This window comes from Diadema setosum, chromosome 16 (genome assembly GCF_964275005.1).
Source record: "Diadema setosum chromosome 16, eeDiaSeto1, whole genome shotgun sequence".
NCBI lineage: Eukaryota > Metazoa > Echinodermata > Echinoidea > Diadematoida > Diadematidae > Diadema > Diadema setosum.
Genome location: NC_092700.1, coordinates 28,696,812 through 28,717,572, shown reverse-complemented (window position 1 = coordinate 28,717,572; position 20,761 = coordinate 28,696,812). Strand labels below are relative to the sequence as shown.

General features: G+C 36.9%; 1 long non-coding RNA gene across 1 annotated transcript in view; it reads right to left on the bottom strand.

Annotated features, from left to right (window-relative positions):
- Positions 1-4,904: 4,904 nt before the first annotated feature.
- The window catches only part of LOC140240327 (uncharacterized), a 92,977-nt gene continuing 77,120 nt past the window's right edge, over positions 4,905-20,761 (bottom strand). Inside the window, exons 2-3 of the long non-coding RNA XR_011902026.1 lie at positions 17,768-17,837; positions 4,905-4,937 (exon numbers count right to left, since the gene is read on the bottom strand). This is a non-coding gene — a long non-coding RNA (uncharacterized lncRNA). The remainder of the gene's footprint in view (positions 4,938-17,767; positions 17,838-20,761) is intronic.

Here is a 20,761-nt window from a genome sequence, read left to right as displayed (position 1 = left end):
AAAAACCAAACAACAAAACAAAGCAACAACAACAACAACAAATAAAAACAAAAAGACAGACATCTGTATCTTTAATAGCAGAGCTGAGTATTGAGTATCTCTCTCCTGAAGTGTTTCAAAGAGATACAAGAGTCAGTGGCCTAGGGTAGCGACTTTAAAAAAAATAACAAACAAAACAATTCTTTGGGAGTAGGCCTACTTCGTGTTCTTGCAAATGATGCCTGACATTTCTGGTCATTGGCCCTTTTTGAAGAATGCAGCAATGGAGCCACAACTTCTTGCGGAGTGGATTTTGTGGAGTTCTTGATGCAGAACATCATCGCTGAAGACTTATTTGCCTGTGCTGTACTTTCTTACAGGGATTGGCATTGTATTCTTTTTTTTTAAGTGTGGCTGTAACACTGCTTGTTTTGCATGTGATGGTCAGTGCAGCTGAAGAATAGATCATTCCAAATTTCATGATGTTTGCCTGGGTGAATGGATCCCAGGTGATGCATGCATATTCCAGGACAGTCCTGAGCAGTGTGGAGTGGCAAAGCACCTGAACTTTATATCTTCGTCTGGACAGAATCTTTGGTTGAAGTACAGCCTTTTTAAGCTGCTGTGGCGATGTGATTCCAGCTGAGCTTCCTATGGGAGTAGACTCCAAAATATTTTGCACAATCCACTTTCTCCACGGTTTGCTATGAATGCTTATCTATTCCCTGGGTAAGGCTCGGATGGCAATAGCTAGTTGCAAAACACAGGATTGCTTCATGTGGAATGCATGTTGGGCCTCGCAGTATGTCGAAGTTTTCAAGATGGTCCATGATGTCGCAGCTGTGGAGTGTATACTCCAGGACCATGAGTCATTCATTGCAGTCATACTGTAACAACCCACATGCTTGACGCTGGCCAGTACAGGCCCACCAGCTGGAAACTATGCAAATATTGCCCATGAACTTGACACTATAGGCAAACCAGTCCCATGAGTCCGACACATGAGGGAAAAAAAAAGGTCTATGAGACCTACACTGAATAGATTAAACGCTCTGATGTATATCAGTCTCGTGTGCCTTGTTTTCCTTGAGTGTCGAGATAATGGCCATATTTGCCTATATTTGCCAGTCTGCATAACTAACCCAAACATAAAATTTATATTTGATGTCACTGCCATCACTCAAGACACTTAAGCTTTATTTCTGAAGTAACTGACCTCTCACATTCCAGAGACCTGTTACTATAAACCAGTGCTCTGTGGAATATGCATACATACTCCTGATCAAAACGCCAAGGCGTGATTTGTACATGATTAAGCATTTACAATTAAACCAATGAAGCCAAACATCGATGCAGGTAAGCCTACACAAATTCTGATATTCTAAAAGGTCAGTGACTTCTCATTGTCGTGAGAGGTCAAAGTTGGATATAATGCACAGGGTAATGACCAATGTTCCATGGAATGACAAGATTCTTCTATTATAGCATAAATGCTAATAGCATAATGCATGTTTGTACATCAGGTATAAGTTGACCATCGACTATACATAAAATATCAATATTCTGATATTTTGAGGTCATTGACCGGTCACCTTCCTCAGAGGTCAGGGGTAGAGACACGTGAGTAATTTTTCTTGCTCTGTGCAATATGAAAACAATTCAATTGTAATACAAATGAATATGACATCTTAATCATGTTTATCATCAACCAATTGCACCAAATATCAATGTTGTGATATTCTGAGGTCATTGACCTCATCATAGGTCATCTCAGTTAATCAGAGGTCAAAGGTAGAAATCTGACTTGAAAGGCTCTATGGAACACTGAGGCAATTCCACTTACAAAAATTAGTTTTTAGTACATAATTATCGTGTTTCAGTTACGAGTGACGCATTAAAATATCGATTTTCTGACATTTTGGGGTCATTGACCTCAGGAGGTCATCAGAGGTCAAAGGTTGAAACCTGTCAGGGCTCTGTGGAACATAAGAACAATTCCACTACAACAAAAAATTAGTTTTAGTACACCATTACCGTGTTAATCATTAACCAATGACGCAAAAATATCAATTTTCTGACATTTTGAGGTCATTGACCTCTGGAGGTCGTCAGAGGTCAAAGGTAAAAACCTGTCAAGGCTCTGTTGAACATGAAGACAATATCACTGTGATAAAAATTAAGTTTTAGTACATCATTACTGTGTTTATCATTAACCAATGACGCAAAATATCAATTTTCTTACATTTTGAGGTCATTGACCTCTGGAGGTCATCAGAGGTCAACTCAGACTTACCTCCCGATCTTGAAATTAATCTTATAGCATGTACTAACAATGGTGAAAGTTTCATGCTTTAGTCAAATTTTGCACAATTCTTCAGCTTATCTGCTCTACTATAAGGTATCTCTGGAGACACGCTCAACTGGATCATGTCTTTTCTCGCAGACAGACAGCAGGCCGTGGTTGTCGATGGAACTCAGTCTTCCTGGAGGAATGTGTCATCTGGAGTGCCACAAGGCTCTGTTATTGGTCCCACCCTCTTTCTCATCTTCATAAATGATATCACTGATCAAGTCCAGTCCAAAATCCGTCTATTTGCAGATGACTGTGTTGTATACAGAGACATTGCAACAGAGTTAGATCACCAAATCCTGCAGCATGATCTCACCCAGCTGTCTACCTGGTCATCTGTCTGGCAAATGAGCTTCAATGTAAACAAATGCGGTGTTCTGTCGATCACTCGCAAACGTTCCCCAAGCATCTTCAACTGCAGTCTACACAACGATGTAATACCAAGGCCCACTGAGTACAAATACCTAGGAGTTACGGTTACACCAGATCTGAGATGGAATACGCACTGTCAGAATACCAGACAAAAAGCAAGCCGTACTCTCGGTCTTATCCGGCGAATACTGTCACCATGTTCTATGGAGGTCAAGACCAGAGCTTATGCTGCGTTAATCCGCCCACAACTGGAATACGCAGCTGAAGCATGGAATCCACACACTGTTACAGCCATAAATGCACTTGAACTAGTCCAGAAAGCAGCGGCCCGTTTCGTGCATGGGGACTATAGAAGAACAACATCTTCCTCAGCCCTAGTTTCTGCCCTAGGCTGGCACACCCTTCATAACCGTCGACTTCTAGCACAGTGTATCCTATTCCATAAAATTCATTATCAACTGGTTTGCATCCCACACCCACAAGTCATCACACCTGCAACTTATATTGGAAGACATGACCACCAACTCAAGTACACAGTACCCACAGCAACCATCGACCCCTACAAGTTTTCACTATTTCCAAGAGCAACAAGACTGTGGAACAGTTTGCCAGGCTCAGCTGTTCAACTCACCAACCCAACAAAATTCAGAGAGGCTGCACTCCAACATATTATCATCATAATGCAGCCTTCTTCTGGTTCCAGTGTCCTGTAAGGAGCCAACCTTATTTTTTTACTTGCACGGGTTCAACCACTTTTATTGTAAATATGTGGGTTATGATTATGGCACCTCTGCACCCTTGTTGACACAGGGCAGGGATTGTTCATCCCGGTATAGCTTCAACGGAGCTGCAGTTTTGGGATTATTTCAACAAGTAAATAAGTATTATCACAAACTTGCAATCGTGCCTATCCCATACAAACCGCTCACTCGGGCTGATACGTGTGTGGAGGGTGGACAGATTTGGTATTGCTGGTGTGTAGAGGAGGGGAGCGACCGTCCCGCGAACTGTCGGATCAGCAGCTATATAGCAAGCAATGGTGAAAATCATTGTAATTACCATCGTTATTGTCTTTGTTCTCACTATTTATACAATTATCCTTAACCAAATTATTCTAATCGCTATCACTGACACCTTGTCTCGATCGCTATGTTTTCAGTATCATTATGCTCGGTGTGTATTGTAGTGGAGCTCCACTTTGTAGCTTACCGGGAAGGCGGCAGATGCGGTAGGAGGATCTCTTTCGAGCCCCGGCTTTAGGGTGAATCGTGGTAATCATCTTCGGAAGGAGCTGCACGTCCGAGCCCTTGTATTCCTTCACTGGGCATTGCTTGATCAACGACGGCAAGGTGTAGCTCAGATTATGACCAATTCCACAACGGCTTTGGTCTTGGATTTAGAGATGAAAGATAAAAGAGAGATAAAGACACACACCCACAAGCACGTATGGTATACAAAGGTAGGCCTACATTGAATTTATGCACTGCCATCTATAGTAGAATAATATACATGCACGAAATTCCTTTAAAAACACAAAAACAGACAAGTATGTATGCAATAATCATAGATGGATATCAAAGTTTCATGGACTTCAAATGTTAAGCTGGTGAGGAAAAATAATGAGAGATGAAAAAGAAATACAAATTCATTAAATTCTTCCGTCGAGATGTTTTTCATTGCAACTGATTGACAAATTGCCATACATCGACGTAAATAAGCACTGAATTGATCAGTGTTTTAGTAGTAGCCATGATAAAAATTTCATGGGCGTACATGTTCAAGCAGGATTCGAATCTACGACCTCCTGATCACTGGACAGGCGTCATCTCCACTAGACCACCGAGCATTCGCACGACGGCAAGTATTGGTTCTAATCCTTAATCGGGTACTGCGTATCATTCAAATTCATGAAATTCTTTAACTGTCAATCAGTTGCATTGAAAAATATCTCAATGGAAGATGTACGCCCATGATTTTTTTTATCATGGCTACTACTAAAACACTGATCAATTCAATGAATATTTACGTCGATGTAGGGCAATTTGCCAATCAGTTTCAATGAATATGAAATATCGAATATATTTTGGCAATGTTTGGCATGAGTACGAATTGGTATTTCCCCTAACTGCGCTCTACACTCTCGAATCTCTGTAAATTCTGTCTATTAAGAAGAGTCAAATCAATTTGTGACATCAATACTCACATTGACGCAGACTCCTCTGTGCCTGAACAGAAGCTGACAATATTTAAGAAAAAACGAAGAGTAAAGAGGATGAGATTTGAATAGACTACACAAAGGCATTTCAGATGTAGAGTAAGGGCGTATGCAAATATCGACTTCTCAAAATGCATTCGCCAATAAGATTACAACAATGAACGCTTTTTGTTATCCTCTGTCTTAAAAATGTGAAATTTAAGTTATCATTCTCGGTAGTCGATTCATGGCCGTTTTATATAGTGTAATAGATATCATTACTTTCACTGAAAAACAAATTGGTGCGCTTTTTCGAAACAAATCATAATATGATACAAAATATACCAATGAAAATAACAATACAATTATGATATACAATGTATTATAAACCTGCAAAAGTATTTCTTACAAACGCATGATAGCTCAAGTTTATTAAGTATCCAGAAGGACTGAACGGACGTATGAGTTCTGAGCTACTTGTATTAAGATATAATGCAGGGCTGTCAGTTCTAAGAACTGTTTCGTCCCCCCTCACAAAAAAGGGGGAGCCAAGAGCATGGTGTCTATTTGGACACCGTTGTGATCAAAATGTTTATTGTGTACATGCGGACACACCTTACACTTTTATTCTAATTTGGATGAATGAATGAATGAATGAATGAATGAATGAATGAATGAATGAATGAATGAAACAGAAAATCGACTTTCAAAAAGACATTTATTGCTCGAAACACACTCTCCACCCTGACTTATGACATGATTGCAGAAATGTCGAATTCCACCGTAACACGAAGGAAGTGTTGTCTTATTCTTGTGACCGCTCAAAAACAAAATTGCGTGCTCCAATATTGAATTATTTTTCTATTATAGTCCTGATAGTGCAAAATGAAACTGCTTGCTCGAAAATTAAATTACTCGCTCTTTGCATTAATCCGATCGAGCAAGAGATACGACAAGACTGGTATTGCTTAATGGCCATGTTCATTTAGCAAATTTGATTGGCAAAAGTTTGAAATTGAACAGGATATCCTTCAGTGGATGATTTCATCAAAATTGTTTTCCTGTTTGTTCAAGGAAGATTTTTTTTCATGTGTCGCTTGGAAATATTGGTGCCTAGTAATACATTGCTTCCAGTGGCAACCCAGGGCCATCAGAGTGCAAGCTACGATGTTAATTGTTGTTGAAATGATGACAAACCATGGAAATGCTGATATCTCATTAGCTTGATTACTATAAGGTTCAAGTATTGTCACCTTCTATTTCAATGAAGTTTCGAAGTTTTGCCATGACGTGTACAGTGAATATTTGAGCTTCTGATGGAGATTGAAGGCACTATTTACGATTTGCAGATGAAACAAAAATCCAGCTTTAATACTTCAAAATAGTTTTAAAATAAAACAAACAATACAACAATTTTAAGCAGTATAATCAATGTTAAATATTGTTACATATTAAACTATTCGAACAATAGTTATAATAGAACTGTTTCTAGAAAAAACTTAATTGTATGTAATATATAATATCGTCCCCCTAATAATTGTATTGATAGTTTTTTAGAAGATTTTGATGATATATTACATAATCTGAATAGAGAAAGTAAAATTATATGTTTAATGGGAGATTTTAATGTAGACCTGCAACAGGATAACAACAATGTAAATCAATTCAAAAGTGTAGTATACTCAAACGCCTGTTTTCCCGTCATCGACAAACCTACAAGAATTGTAGGTAATTCGTCTACCCTTATAGACAATATATTTATCAATGTACACAATTGTCATATTCACTCAGGTCTTGTATATTCTAAAATCTCAGATCATATCCCTGTCTTTGTAATGATTGATTCCCCTCCTCCTCGTAGAAATGGGCAACATTTTCTACTCGTAAATTCACCACTGAAAATGTAGCTAGGTTAAATGAAAATTTGCAGAATGAAGATCGGGAAGATGTTTTAACCTGTGACGATACCGAAAGAGCATACCAGTTATTCTGGGCTAAATTTGAGATATATTTCAACATTAGTATACCTAAGACCAAGGCAGGGAGAAAACGTAATAAACGTATAAAACCTTGGATAACAAGAGGAATTTTGAATTCTATAAATAAAAGAAATATTTTGTACAAAATAAGTCTTCATCAAGCTAGCCCTGAAAATGTTTCCAATTATAAGACATATCGAAATAGATTAACAAGCATTATCAAACAGTCCAAACAAATGTATTTTTCTAAAAAGATAGATAATGCTCAAGGTAAAAGTTCAACTATATGGGAAATAATTAATGAAATTCTTAATAGGAGTAAATCATCATCCGATTCTCAAGTATTTTATAAAGATGCCAATACCTAAAGTATTCCGATAGATGTAAGTAATATGTTTAATGAATATTTTGTGCATATTGGTCCACAACAGGGCTCTAAAATTGATAAGTGTAATTGTGATTTCGCAGATTTCCTGCCACAACCAATAGATTCATCCTTATTCCTAAACCCAACTGATTTTATTGAAATATTAAGAATCGTTCGTGCTTTTAAAAATAGTTATTCTGTCAGTCATGATGAAATCAGCACCAATTTACTTAAGCAGATTATAGGTAGTATTTTGTCTCCCTTCGTCCATATTTTTAATCTATCTCTTTCTTCTGGTATTTTTCCAAGTTCCTTCAAAATTGCTAAAGTAATACCGATTCATAAAAAAGATGATCCCACGTGTGTGACTAATTACCGTCCCATTTCCATTCTCTCTAGTTTCTCCAAAATACTCGAAAGAATTGTATATAATAGGTTGTATGGATTTTTGTGTCAGAATGATTTCTTCAATCCTGATCAATTCGGTTTCCGAACCAATCATTCTACTGATCACGCGCTAATGCAGTTATTTGATAGAGTATCGAGTGCCTTGGCAGATCGCAAACATGTAATTGGTATATTTATGGATCTGAGCAAGGCATTCGATACTCTTGACCACAAAATATTATTATATAAGCTACGACATTACGGGGTTCAGGGTATTGCACTTACATGGTTTGAAAACTATTTGTCATGTAGAAGACAATTTGTTTCCTTTGATTCAGTATCCTCCAATACGTTACCTGTAACATGTGGAGTTCCCCAGGGTTCAATCTTAGGGCCGTTATTGTTTTTAATCTACATTAATGATATTTCAAACGCATCATCTATGTTACAGTATATATTATTTGCTGATGATACAAATGTGTTTTACTCACATACTGACCTAAACCACGTAGTTGCTACTTTGAACAATGAATTACCGAAATTATCTACATGGTTTAAAAGTAATATACTGGCACTTAATTTAAGCAAAACTAATTTCATTCATTTTGAATGTAATAAAGCTGATCTCCCAGAATATGAATTGTATATTGATGGTATATCTCTTGAAAGGAAAATATCTAATAAATTTCTCGGTGTGTATATAAATGAAAACCTAAAATGGGATGATCATGTAAAACGCATCATTTTGCCTATATCCCGAAACGTTGGCAAGCTTCAGTATTTTTTATCAACTCGTGTATTGTTTACCCTGTATAATGCCTTAATCTTACCATATATATCGTATTGCAACATTATCTGGGCAACCCACAAATGTAACACAGACCGTATACTTCTCCTACAGAAAAAAGCAATTCGAGTGTGCAGTCGAGCATGCTCTCGAGATCACACCGACGCATTGTTTTTCCAGCTTAAATCCCTTAAGATAAATGACATAAATTTTCTCCAAAAAGCTGTATTTATGTTTTGTCTCAAGTCAAACCTCTTGCCTCCAATATTTAACAGAATATGTCGGTCAAATTCAGAGATTCACTCTTATCCAACCAGACAATCCACAAATTTACATTTATTTAACCCCCAAACCGCACTCGCGCATCATTCTATCAGACACTCCGGCCCTGACACTTGGAATTCTTTTCTCATCGAAATTAAAAACATGACCACTATGTATTCATTTAAGAAGGCTGTAAAACTTCACCTCCTTAAGCAGTATTCCCCAGGATAACATTCTGATTCCTTTATTGTATTATAATCAAATGTATATGAATATGTACGTGGTACATGATGCATGTATGTGTGCATACATATATCGATTTATTTAATATCTATCCATATTATGAATATGAATATATATGTATGTATAGGATAGGAACATCATGTATATCATATGACCATGTATATGTATGTGTACGATGTGCCTTACCATTACTGCGTACATAAGATAAGCACGATATATTTCATTCCATATCAGATAACAATATGTATAGGATACTTTGTATTCACACATTATTATTTTCATAGTGCATATTCGGTCATTACTCCGGCAAAGGCAACTGAACGTGTAAACTTTAATATCATTATCATATTGTATCTATCATCATTACTATTATTGTAAAGTAGTTGGAGTGGTACACATACACTCTGTAACTTTCCCTCTTCCCCCTACCCTTCCCTATTTCTCTCTTTCTCTATTCCCTATTCTATCCAGAGTAGGTAAGCATATAGTCTCCATACCGTCAAGCCTCGGCTTATTTTGGAGACCCTTCTGTTTAAGTTCCATAAGCTGTTTGTATTTGTCTTGTATAATTGTACTAAAAACTATGTGTCGATATACTGTTTGTCATAAATGACATGTACATAATCATATCTGATGTAACGGAATTAAGCAGAAATAAATCAAATCAAATCAAATAAACCGTCTACTGACGTGGTTTAACGGGAAAAGTAGTGATATATCTCCTTAAATTTTAGTCTTTATTGGGAAATCTTTTTATGGTAGGTTGTTTTGTGATACAACTGACCTACACATATGCATCAAATGTGATGACTCGAACATTTTTTAAATCACTGCTCCAATTGGTAAACAATACCTTTAAACGTACTTCAAAAAAAAAAAAATCACCCTGCTCTTTTTGAAGTCAGAACTACACTTTCAGCTCCTGCATAGAGCATGATAATCATTCATGTGAATCCGTAAAGTTAGTACTCTGTATACTCTACCACGGGTGACCATTATGCCCTTTAGAATACACCTGTGACAACCGTTATGTCATAGGCCTTGTACTTTTTGTTCTGTTGTTATTTCGTTAAAAGTGAATCATCACCTTTGTCATTGTGACCACGGAATATAATTATTTCCGTTCCAGCTACATTAACTCAATTAATACCATATACATATAACAAGAACTGACACAAGTAATCATTCTGGATGTTAATTAGGACATGTCATCGTAAATCAAAAGGATGTGATTCCAGCCTACTAAAGCTCTGATTGCATACGAAACAACGTTTTGACTAGGTTTGAATTTAGTTCAGTTCAGTTCAGTTCAAATTTATTTCACTTTCTCGATGATGAAATTACAAAATGATTGGCAGTAAAACAAGAATACAAAAATATATACAACCATATCTTTTGACTGAAGGAAAAAAAGAAGACCCACCGAACACAAATGTATATTATTTGAATATGAGGCTGTCACAAGGAAATAGCAGAAATGTAATGGGGCCTATATACATAAAAACTAAAAAGGGCGGTGAGTTGGCTCAGTCGGTAGCGCGTCTGCCTCACGATCACGCGGCCCGGGTTCGAACCCGAGTCTGGACTGAGCAATGTTGTGTGTAAACATACCGTCCCCTCTAGCAAGAGGCAAAACACTCTGTCCCTCGGATAGGACATAAAATGGAGGTCCCATGTATGAGAGAGTCACAGCTCATGCACGTAAAAGATCCCGCTTCATTCATTCATCGCAAAGAGCAGGGTGTCTAACCCGGTGAAGTGGTCCCACCCCACATCCAACTGAAACCCATGGAAGACCAGCTTTAAGTAGCTGAATATGGGCTATCCAGCCATCTTCACAGATGGAAAATGAACAACAACAACAACAACTATGTAATTGGGAAAAGAACAACAAATAGGACGCTGGTAATGCCTATAATCAAAGGAATATAAATCGTCGATAGGACATTGAAAAGCCCTTTTCTAGGCCTGTCATGGTGTCCAATCTCATTGATGAATTATGTAAATGACTTCAAACCCGATAAAGATTAAAATATGGCATATTCCTTCGTATCAGATTAAAACCCTGAAGACAATTACCCCGAAGAAATACCTTTAATAGGGTTAGAGTAAAGATTAGGGTTAGGGTTGAGATTAGGGTTAGCTTTTGGGTTGGGGTTATTCAGGTTCTGGATTAGGATTAGGGTTAGGGTTGGGGTTGGAATGAATGGAACAGAAAATCGACTTTCCAAAACGACTTTTAATGCTCGAAACACACTCACCACACATTACTTATTAATATGATTGCAGAAATTTCATATTCCACCGTAACATGAAGGAAATGCTCAAAAACAAAATTGCGTCCTCCGCCAATATTAAATGATTTTTCTGTTGTAGTGCAAAATGAAACTACTTGCTCGAAAATTAAATTACTTGTTCTTTGCATTAATTCGATTGAGCAGTAGATATGACTAGACTAGTATTGCTTAAAATGCTTGTCCATTTAGAAATTTGATCGGCAAAAGTTTGAAATCGAATGGGATATCCTTCTGTGGATTATGATATTATCAAAATTGTTTTCCTGTTCGTTCAAGGAAGATTTTTTTTTTTTTTTCATGTGTCGCTTGGAAATATTAGTGACTAGTACTGGGGTATTACATTGTTGCCAGTGGCAACCCAGGGTCATCAGAGTGCAAGCTACGATGTTAATTGTTGTTAAAATGATGACAAACCATGGAAATCCTGTTATCTCATTAGCTTGATTACTAACGTTCAAGTATTGTCATCTTCTATTTTCATGAAATTTTGAAGTTTTGCCATGATGTGTACAGTGAATATTTGAGCGTCTGATGGAGATTAAAGGCATTATTCACGATTTGCACATGAAACAAAAACCCAATTTAAATGCTTCAAATAGTTTTAAAATAAAACAAACAGTACAAGAATTTTAAGCAGTGTAATCAATGTTAAATATTTTTACATATTACTCTCTAAAAAAAAAAATGAGTGAAAATATTCACTCTTGATGGAGTGAATACGAAAAAGAGTGAATTTAGAGTGAAATTGGAGTGAATTTTGAGTGAAAATGTTCATTTTCACCCGTTTCAGAGTGACCTCAGGGATCACTCTAAAAGCTTCGAGTGATCCCTGAGGTCACTCTAAAATGAGTGAAAATGATCAAGAGTGAATATTTTCACTCGATCTTTTTTTTTAGAGAGAGTAAACTATACGAACCATAGTTATATAGAACTGTTTGTAGAATAAACCGTCTTCAGACATGGTTTAACGAGAAAAATAGAGATATATCTCCTTAAATCTTAGTTTTTATTGGGAAATTCTTTTATGGTATATTTAAAGGATGTTTTGTGATAACAACTGACCTACACATATGCATCAAATATGATGACTCGAACACTTTTTTTTTAAATCACTGCTCCCATTGGTAAACAATACCTTTAAACGTACTTAGAAAAAAAAAAGATCATCCTGCTCTTTTTGAAGTCGGAACTACACTTTCAGCTCCTGCATAGAGCATGATAATCATTTTATGTGAATCCACAAAGTTAGTAACTATACTCTACCACGAGTGACCATTATGCCCTTACACCTGTGACAACCGTTATGTCATAGGCCTTGTACTTTTTGTTCTGTTGTTATTTCGTTAAAAGGGAATCATCACCTTTGTCCTTGTGACCATGGAATATTATTATTTCAGTTCCAGCTACATTAACTCAATTAATACCATATACATATAACAAGAAATGACACATGTCATCATTCTGGATGTTACTTAGGACCTGTCATCGTAGATCAAAAGGAAGTGATTTCAGCCTACTACAGCTCTGATTGTACGCGAAACAAAGTTTTGACTATAGGTTTGAATTTAGTTCAGTTCAGTTCAAATTTATTTCACTTTCTCGATGATGAAATTACAAAATAATTGGCAGTAAAACAACAAGTAAGAATACAAATATATATGCAACCATATCTTTTGATTGAAGAAAAAAGACATATTTAACACAAATGTATAATAATGGTCATATCATGATATGAGGATGTCACGGGGAAATAGCAGAAATATAATGGGGCCTTTATATACATAAAAGCTATGTAATTGGAAAAAGACCAACAAAAAGGACGCTGATAATGGCTATAATAAAAGGAAAATGGATCTTCGATAGGACATTGAAAAGCCCCTTTCTAGGCCTGTCACGGTGTCCAATCTCATTGATAAATTATGTAAATGACTTCAAACCCAATAAAGATTAAAATACGGCATATTCCTTCGTATCAGATTGATAACCCGAGGACAAGATTACCCCGACTAAATACCGGTTAGTGATAGGGTTAGAGTAAAGATTAGGGTTAGGGTTAATATAAGGGTTAGCATTTGGGTTAGGGTTATTATTAAGTTTGGGGTAAGAATGAATGAAACAGAAAATCGACTTTCCAAAACGACTTTTAATACTCGAAACACACCCACCACATTCGACATTTTAATACAATTGCAGAAATTTCAACTTACACCGTAACATGAAGGAAATGCTGTTTTATTGTTTTGACCGCTCAAAAACGAAATGGCGTCCTCCGATATTAAATGATTTTTTCTGTTATAGAAAGGATAGTGCAAAATGAAAGTGCTTGCTCGAAAATCAAATTGCTTGTTCTTTGTATTAATTCGATTGAGCAGTAAATATGATTACACTGGTATCGCTGAAATTGATTGTCCATTTAGAAATTTGATTGGCAAAAGTTTGAAATCGAACGGGATATTTTTCTGTGGACGATGATCTTATCAAAATTGTTTTCCTGTCCGTCCAACGAAGAATCTTTTTTTTTTTTATGTGTCGCTTAAAAACACTAATACCAAGTAATACATTGTTGTTAGTGGCAACGTATGTCCATCAGAGTGCAACTTCTCACTATGTTAATTGTCGACTAAAACTCTTTACTGTTGCCAAGTCTTGGAAATGCTGGAATCTAATTTGTTGATTACTAAGGTTGAGGTGTTGTCACCTTCCCTTTTTATTTCATGAGGTTTCGAAGGTTTGCCGTGATGTGTACAGTGAATATTTGAAGGTCTCATGGAGATTAAACGTACTTGAAAAATCATCCTGCTCTTTTTGAATATCACTTTCAGCTCCTACAGCATTATAATCATTTATGTTTATATCCTTACACCACCTGTTACAGACGTTTGATTTTTTGTTCTGTTGTTACTTTGTTACCAGGAACCTACTCTTCGTCATTGTGACCACCGAAGATGTATTTTCGTTCCAGCTATATCAACTTAATCAACATTTATACACACCACAAGAACCGTGACACATGTCATCATTCTGTTTCGTTTTGTTTGTTTGTTTGTTTGTTGTTTGGTTTTTTTTTTTGGGTGGTGTGTGTGTGTTTTAAGGCATGTCATCGTATAGATTGAAGGGATGTGATCCCACATACTAAAGCTCTGATTGCATACGAAGCAATGTTTTGACTAGGACTGAATATGAAAATGAACAACAAAAACACTTACAAAAAAAGAACAGGACGCTGGTAATGCCTATAATCAAAGGAATGGATCGTCAATAGGACATTGAAAAGCCCTTGTCTAGACCTGTCATGGTGTCCAATCTCATTGATAAATTGTGTAAATGACTTCAAACCCAATAAAGATTAAAATATGGTATATTCCTCCATATCAGATAAACACCCCGAGAGCAATTAGGCCTACCCCGACTAAATACCTGTAGTGATAGGGTTAGAGTAAAGATTAGGGTTAGGGTTAAGATAAGGGTTAGCATTTGGATTGGAGTTAATATTAGGTTCAGGATTAGGATTAGGATTAGGATTAGGGTTAGGGTTGGCGTTAGCGTTAGGGTTAGAATGAATAAAACAGAAAAATCGACTTTCCAAAACGAATTTTAATACTCGAAACACACTCACCACATATTGCAAAAGTTTCAAATTCCACCGTAACATGAAGGAAATGCTGTCTTATTCTTTTTCGACTGCTCAAAAACGAAATTGCGTCCTGCAATATTAAATTATTTTTCTGTTATAGTAATGATAGTGCAAAATGAAACTGCTTGCTCGAAAATGAAATTACTTGCTCTTTGCATTAATTCGACTGAGCAGTATAGATATGACTAGACTGGTATCGCTTAAATTGTTTGTCCATTCAGAAATTTGATTGGCAAAAGTTTGAAATCGAACGGGATATCCTTCTGTGGGCGATAATCTTATCAAAATTGTTTTCCTGTTCGTCCAACGAAAAATCTTCTTTTTTTAATGTGTCGCTTAAAAAGACTAATGCAAAGAAATACATTGTTGCTAGTGGCAACGCATTTCCATCAGAGTGCAACTTCTCACTATGTTAATTGTCGACTATTTAACTCTTTACTGTTGCCAAGCCCTGGAAGTGCTGGAATCTAATTTGCTTGATTACTAAGGTTGAGGTGTTGTCACCTTTTTCATTAAGTTTCGAAGGTTTGCGGTGATGTGTACAGTGAATATTTGAACTTTTAATGGAGATTGAACGTACTTGAAAAATCATCCTGCTCTTTTTGAATATCACTTTCAGCTCCTAGAGCATTATAATTATTTGTGTTTATATCCTTACACCGCCTGTTACAGACGTTTGATTTTTTGTTCTGTTGTTACTTTGTTATCGGGAACCTACTCTTCGTCATTGTGACCACCGAAGATATTTTCGTTCCAGCTATATCAACTTAATCGACATTTATACACACCACAAGAACCGTGACACATGTCATCATTCTGTTTCGTTTTGTTTGTTTGTTTGTTTGTTTGTTGTTTTTTGTGTTTTTTTTTGGGGGGGTTGTGTGTTAAGGCATGTCATCGTAGATTGAAGGGATGTGATTCCAACATAATAAAGCTCTGATTGCATACGAAGCAATGTTTTGACAAGGATTGAATTGAAAATGAACAACAAAAACACTTTAAGAAAAAGAACAGGACGTTGGTAATGCTTATAATCAAAGGAATGGATCGCGATAGGACATTGAAAAGCCCCTTTTCTAGACCTATCATGGTGTCCAATCTCATTGATTAATTGTGTAAATGACTTCAAACCCAATAAAGATTATGGTTTATTCCTCCATATCAGTTAAACACCCCGAAAACAATAAGGCCTACCCCGACTAAATACCTGTTAGGGTTAGAGTAAAGATTAGGGTTAGGGTAAAGATAAGGGTTAGCATTTGGATTGGAGTTAATATTAGGTTCAGGATTAGGATTAGGATTAGGGTTATGGTTGGCGTTAGCGTTAGGGTTAGAATGAATAAAACAGAAAAATCGACTTTCCAAAACGAATTTTAATGCTCGAAACACACTCACCACATATTGCAAAAGTTTCAAATTCCACCGTATCATGAAGGAAATGCTGTCTTATTCTTTTTCGACCGCTCAAAAACGAAATTGCGTCCTGTAATATTAAATCATTTTTCTGTTATAGTAATAATAGTGCAAAATGAAACTGCTTGCTCGAAAATTAAATTACTTGCTCTTTGCATTAATTCGATTGAGCAGCATAGATATGACTAGACTGGTATCGCTTAAATTGTTTGTCCATTCAGAAATTTGATTGGCAAAAGTTTGAAATCGAACGGGATATCCTTCTGTGGGCGATAATCTTATCAAATTTGTTTTCCTGTTCGTCCAACGAAAAATCTTCTTTTATTTTCATGTGTCGCTTAAAAAGACTAACGCAAAGAAATACATTGTTGCTAGTGGCAACGCATTTCTATCAGAGTGCAACTCCTCACTATGTTAATTGTCGACTATTTACTCTTTACTGTTGCCAAGCCCTGGAAGTGCTTGAATCTAATTTGCTTGATTACTAAGGTTGAGGTGTTGTCACCTTTTTCATTAAGTTTCGAAGGTTTGCGGTGATGTGTACAGTGAATATTTGAACTTTTAATGGAGATTGAACGTACTTGAAAAATCATCCTGCTCTTTTTGAATATCACTTTCAGCTCCTAGAGCATTATAATCATTTATGTGAATCAGCAAAGTTGGTACTTTACCTCTGGTGACCATTATGTCCTTACACCGCTTGTTACAGACATTTGAATTGTTTGTTCTGTTGTTATTTTGTTACCGGGGAGCCTTTATCTTCGTCATTGTCTGATTGTGACCACCGAAGATATTTTCGTTCCAGCTTTATTAACTCAATTAACATTTATACATAACACAAGAACCGTGACACAAGGTCATGTCATCATTCTGGGTTTTTTCTTTGTGTGTGTGAGTGGGGGGGGGGTGGTTGAGGGTGGTGTGTGTGTGTGTTTGTGTGTGTTTTTAAAGACATGTCATAGTAGATCGAAGGTCTAAAGCTCTGATTGCATTATACGAAGCAATGTTTTGACTATAGGTTTGAATTGAAAAAAAAAACAATAACAAAAAAAAACAAACAAAAAACAGAACGCTGTTAATGCCTATAGTCAAAGGAATGGATCAAAGATAGGACATGGAAAAGGCCTTTGCTAGACTTGTCATGGTATCGAATCTTTTGATAAATGATGGACATGACTCTAAACCCAAGATTAGAATAATACGGTATAATTTCCCCGTATAAGGAAAATTTAATACCTAAAAAAAAAACAAAAAAAAAACGGCTAAATACCGGTTATTGACAGGGTTAGAGTGAAGATTAGGGTTATGGTTAAGATAAGGGTTATCATTTGGGTTGGGGTTATTATTAGGTTCAGGATTATGATTACTGTTAGGGTCAAGTGAAGGGTCTTGGGCAATTGGCCAGGCACAAGGGGATAATTATTGTCCGAGAACCGTATTCGTCAAATTATACAAATAAGGATTGAAATGACCTTTAAAGATATCATGTTTCCATGCTTACCTGTTAGCATACCGGCAAGGATTATGACAAGGATGACGGCCATATTATGATATCCCTTCCATGGCCCGCCCTGTTAAGGATAGGTGAGGGAATGATTGGTACATTGTAAGGTTAAGCGGCCATGCTCAAAAAATTCATGGATATTAAGCAGTGTTTAGGGACATGGTTACTGTGATTCTCTTCTTTCTCGTCCTTTTATCGATCTACTTTAAACACTGACATTGAAATGACAGCACCAAACTTGTTAATTAATTGATATAGCAGTGGGATATCAATTTATCTTCATAAGATACTGACCTCCCAAAATGGGTCACATTGTACTACGTCTTCCAAAAGACGCTGCACATGTTAATGGATATAGTGGAAAGATGAGTTATCTGAATTGGGTACATAGACATTTTATCAAAATTGAACATGCCATACGAAAGATATGGAATTAATTCCCAAATGAATGCCAACTAAATGGGGAGATGATTTCTAGCCTCAAAATCATGATATTGGCTGCGCACACACTAATATGCATGCCCAGACACGTGTCTATTATAATACTAATACCATATCACAGAAGGCTAATGGAACCTAATCATGGAAATGCTGTCCTGATAAAAAAAAAAAAGTTAATTTTTGTTTGCTTGTGTGTTGTTGTTGTTGTTTTTGTTTTTTCTCCACGCAACATTACCGGCTACTTTCAGTAAATATATCAGAGACGTTCAATAACTAACTAATGCAAAAAGCAGCAATCATGCAGGTGCTGTAATAATGATGATAATGATACCAATACAATTATGAAGTCATTGAAATTAAAAAATCGAGAATGGATCTACAATCCAATTCGTGGTTAATGAATTAATCTGAGCAAGTTCAAAAGGGGTCTCATCGTTTATCTGCGGTACTGTTGGTACTTGTCAATATTGAAAAAGGAGAATACAATTTATTCTATTTTTTCTAGCCCACCTATCATGCAGCTCACGAGATAGACACCAATTAAAACAGGTAAAGCAGTCCAACGAGCTACAATATGAAGGTCACGAGTTCGACACTAGGCAAAAAAGAAAGAGGGTTTACAAGCTGGACACCCTTGGGCTTAATTTATGCAATGATGTCGAGCTCGTGGGCCTCATTTGCCTAGCCAACAGCTCGTGGACATTATGGCCAGTGAGTTGTATAACTCGTACACCGTGGGCTGTATTACTCCTGAGCTATATGACTCGTGGGTGTCGAACTCGTGACAGGCAAATGGTAAAGGGACTCTAAATACACTGTATACAAAAGCGTGAAAGAAAATGTAACAAACTGACAGTATCAGGATGAATAGTAGCCGTGTAATCATCTTGTCTTAGATATGGTCACAACCCAGGGCAGCGTTCGGTCGATTTGTTGCCTGCTCGATCGCCGCTGGAATTTAGGCATCGCCTAACAATTATTGGAGAAGTCGAGCGGGCTGTAAGGCCTGAGCTATGCCCGAACGATGCCCTGACGATTTCCCGTCTGTCGCAGGTCCAGTTTTAGGTCTAAACTTCCCGAAACAGGAGTATATTCTCCGCGCAGAGTCTGAGCAGTCACCGAATGATGACCCAACGGCAGAGGTACGTTCAATGAAGTATCGTGGCACACAGTTGAGTACATGTATATTTTGGCGAGCACTTTATTCGAAAGGCGTTTGGGAGCGATCCTCTCTCTTCGAGCGTCAGAAAATCTTCTTCTCTGCAAGTTATAATTCTCTTCATACAGTCGATCATAAACATTGGTTACACGGTTGTAACATACTATAAACGGGTGAATGGGGATGGAGTTTTCATTTTAAAGAGAGGTTTCAATTGGGCAAAACTTTGGTTATTATAGAAACAAAGGTGGGACTAGTTTTATAAAGGAGGTAGTATTCTTGGTTTTGGATTCAACAACAATTCTAAATAATCAATGGGGGAAGGGCTGGATGTCTGGGTTTGACTTAGCCTGGTCGTAAATTAGATGGGGCTAGATGTACAATGCATACTCAAGGGATGATGAAGGTCGGTGATTCGCTGGATGAGGTGAAGAGTATTGGTAGGGAAAGGCGATTGACCAAGTACAAAACATGCTTGTGAAACCGTTTATCATTGTTCCAGACTCTCTCGTGCTTTCTCTCTTGCTCAAATCTCTCGTATAATAAGTAACAAATAAACACAAGTTAAAGTAATAAGGAAAACGTGAAACAAATACAAGATAAAGACAATCAAATTTCTGCTTGATAATATCTTCGTATTACCAAGAATATATGACTTCCACCTTTGATGTGAATTACTTTCAAACAAATTTTCTTCCGCTCATCTTGTTTAAAGCAACGAACTTTATCAACAAGCAATTCAATCTTGTTAAATGTCGCAAGACATATATGTTCGCAATAGGCTTAAATTGAATTCAAAATGAAGACGTTTCACCTTCTGCTTGATAATGGCATAACCTTACTAAGAATTGGTATGTTTCGCACTCGTATACGAAGAGTACATAGAACACCTCAAAAAGAAGTTTGGACAAATCTCACGCACAATGCTGTCACTACAACGAAATCAACAAGACAAACAAAATGCAGAAATATCAAACAAACTCGGCAAAACGCCCATCTACTCGGTAGGCCAACTTGTTTATCTCTACAAGCCATCCTCATCATCACTCACAGCAAGTTCAAAGAAAATAGCTGCTGAATGGTGTGTACCGCTTGTAATTCATGAAGTTCTTGATCGAACTCACTTCATTTTGGCTACGATGCAAGGTGTAATTCTCAGAGACGTGTACAATTACAACAGACTCAACCATGCTTCATGAGAGCTGCAAATCAAAGGAAAAACATCACACACGTGCAAAAGCTAAAAGAAGCTCTAGGAAAAGGCAATGAACAGACACAGGCAAGCAAAGTAATTCATGACAAACAATCAGTACAACTACAATTCATTGATGAAAATGATGACAATGTGCCTGAGTTTGATTCTGACCCGATGATGAGTTTCCAAACAACTG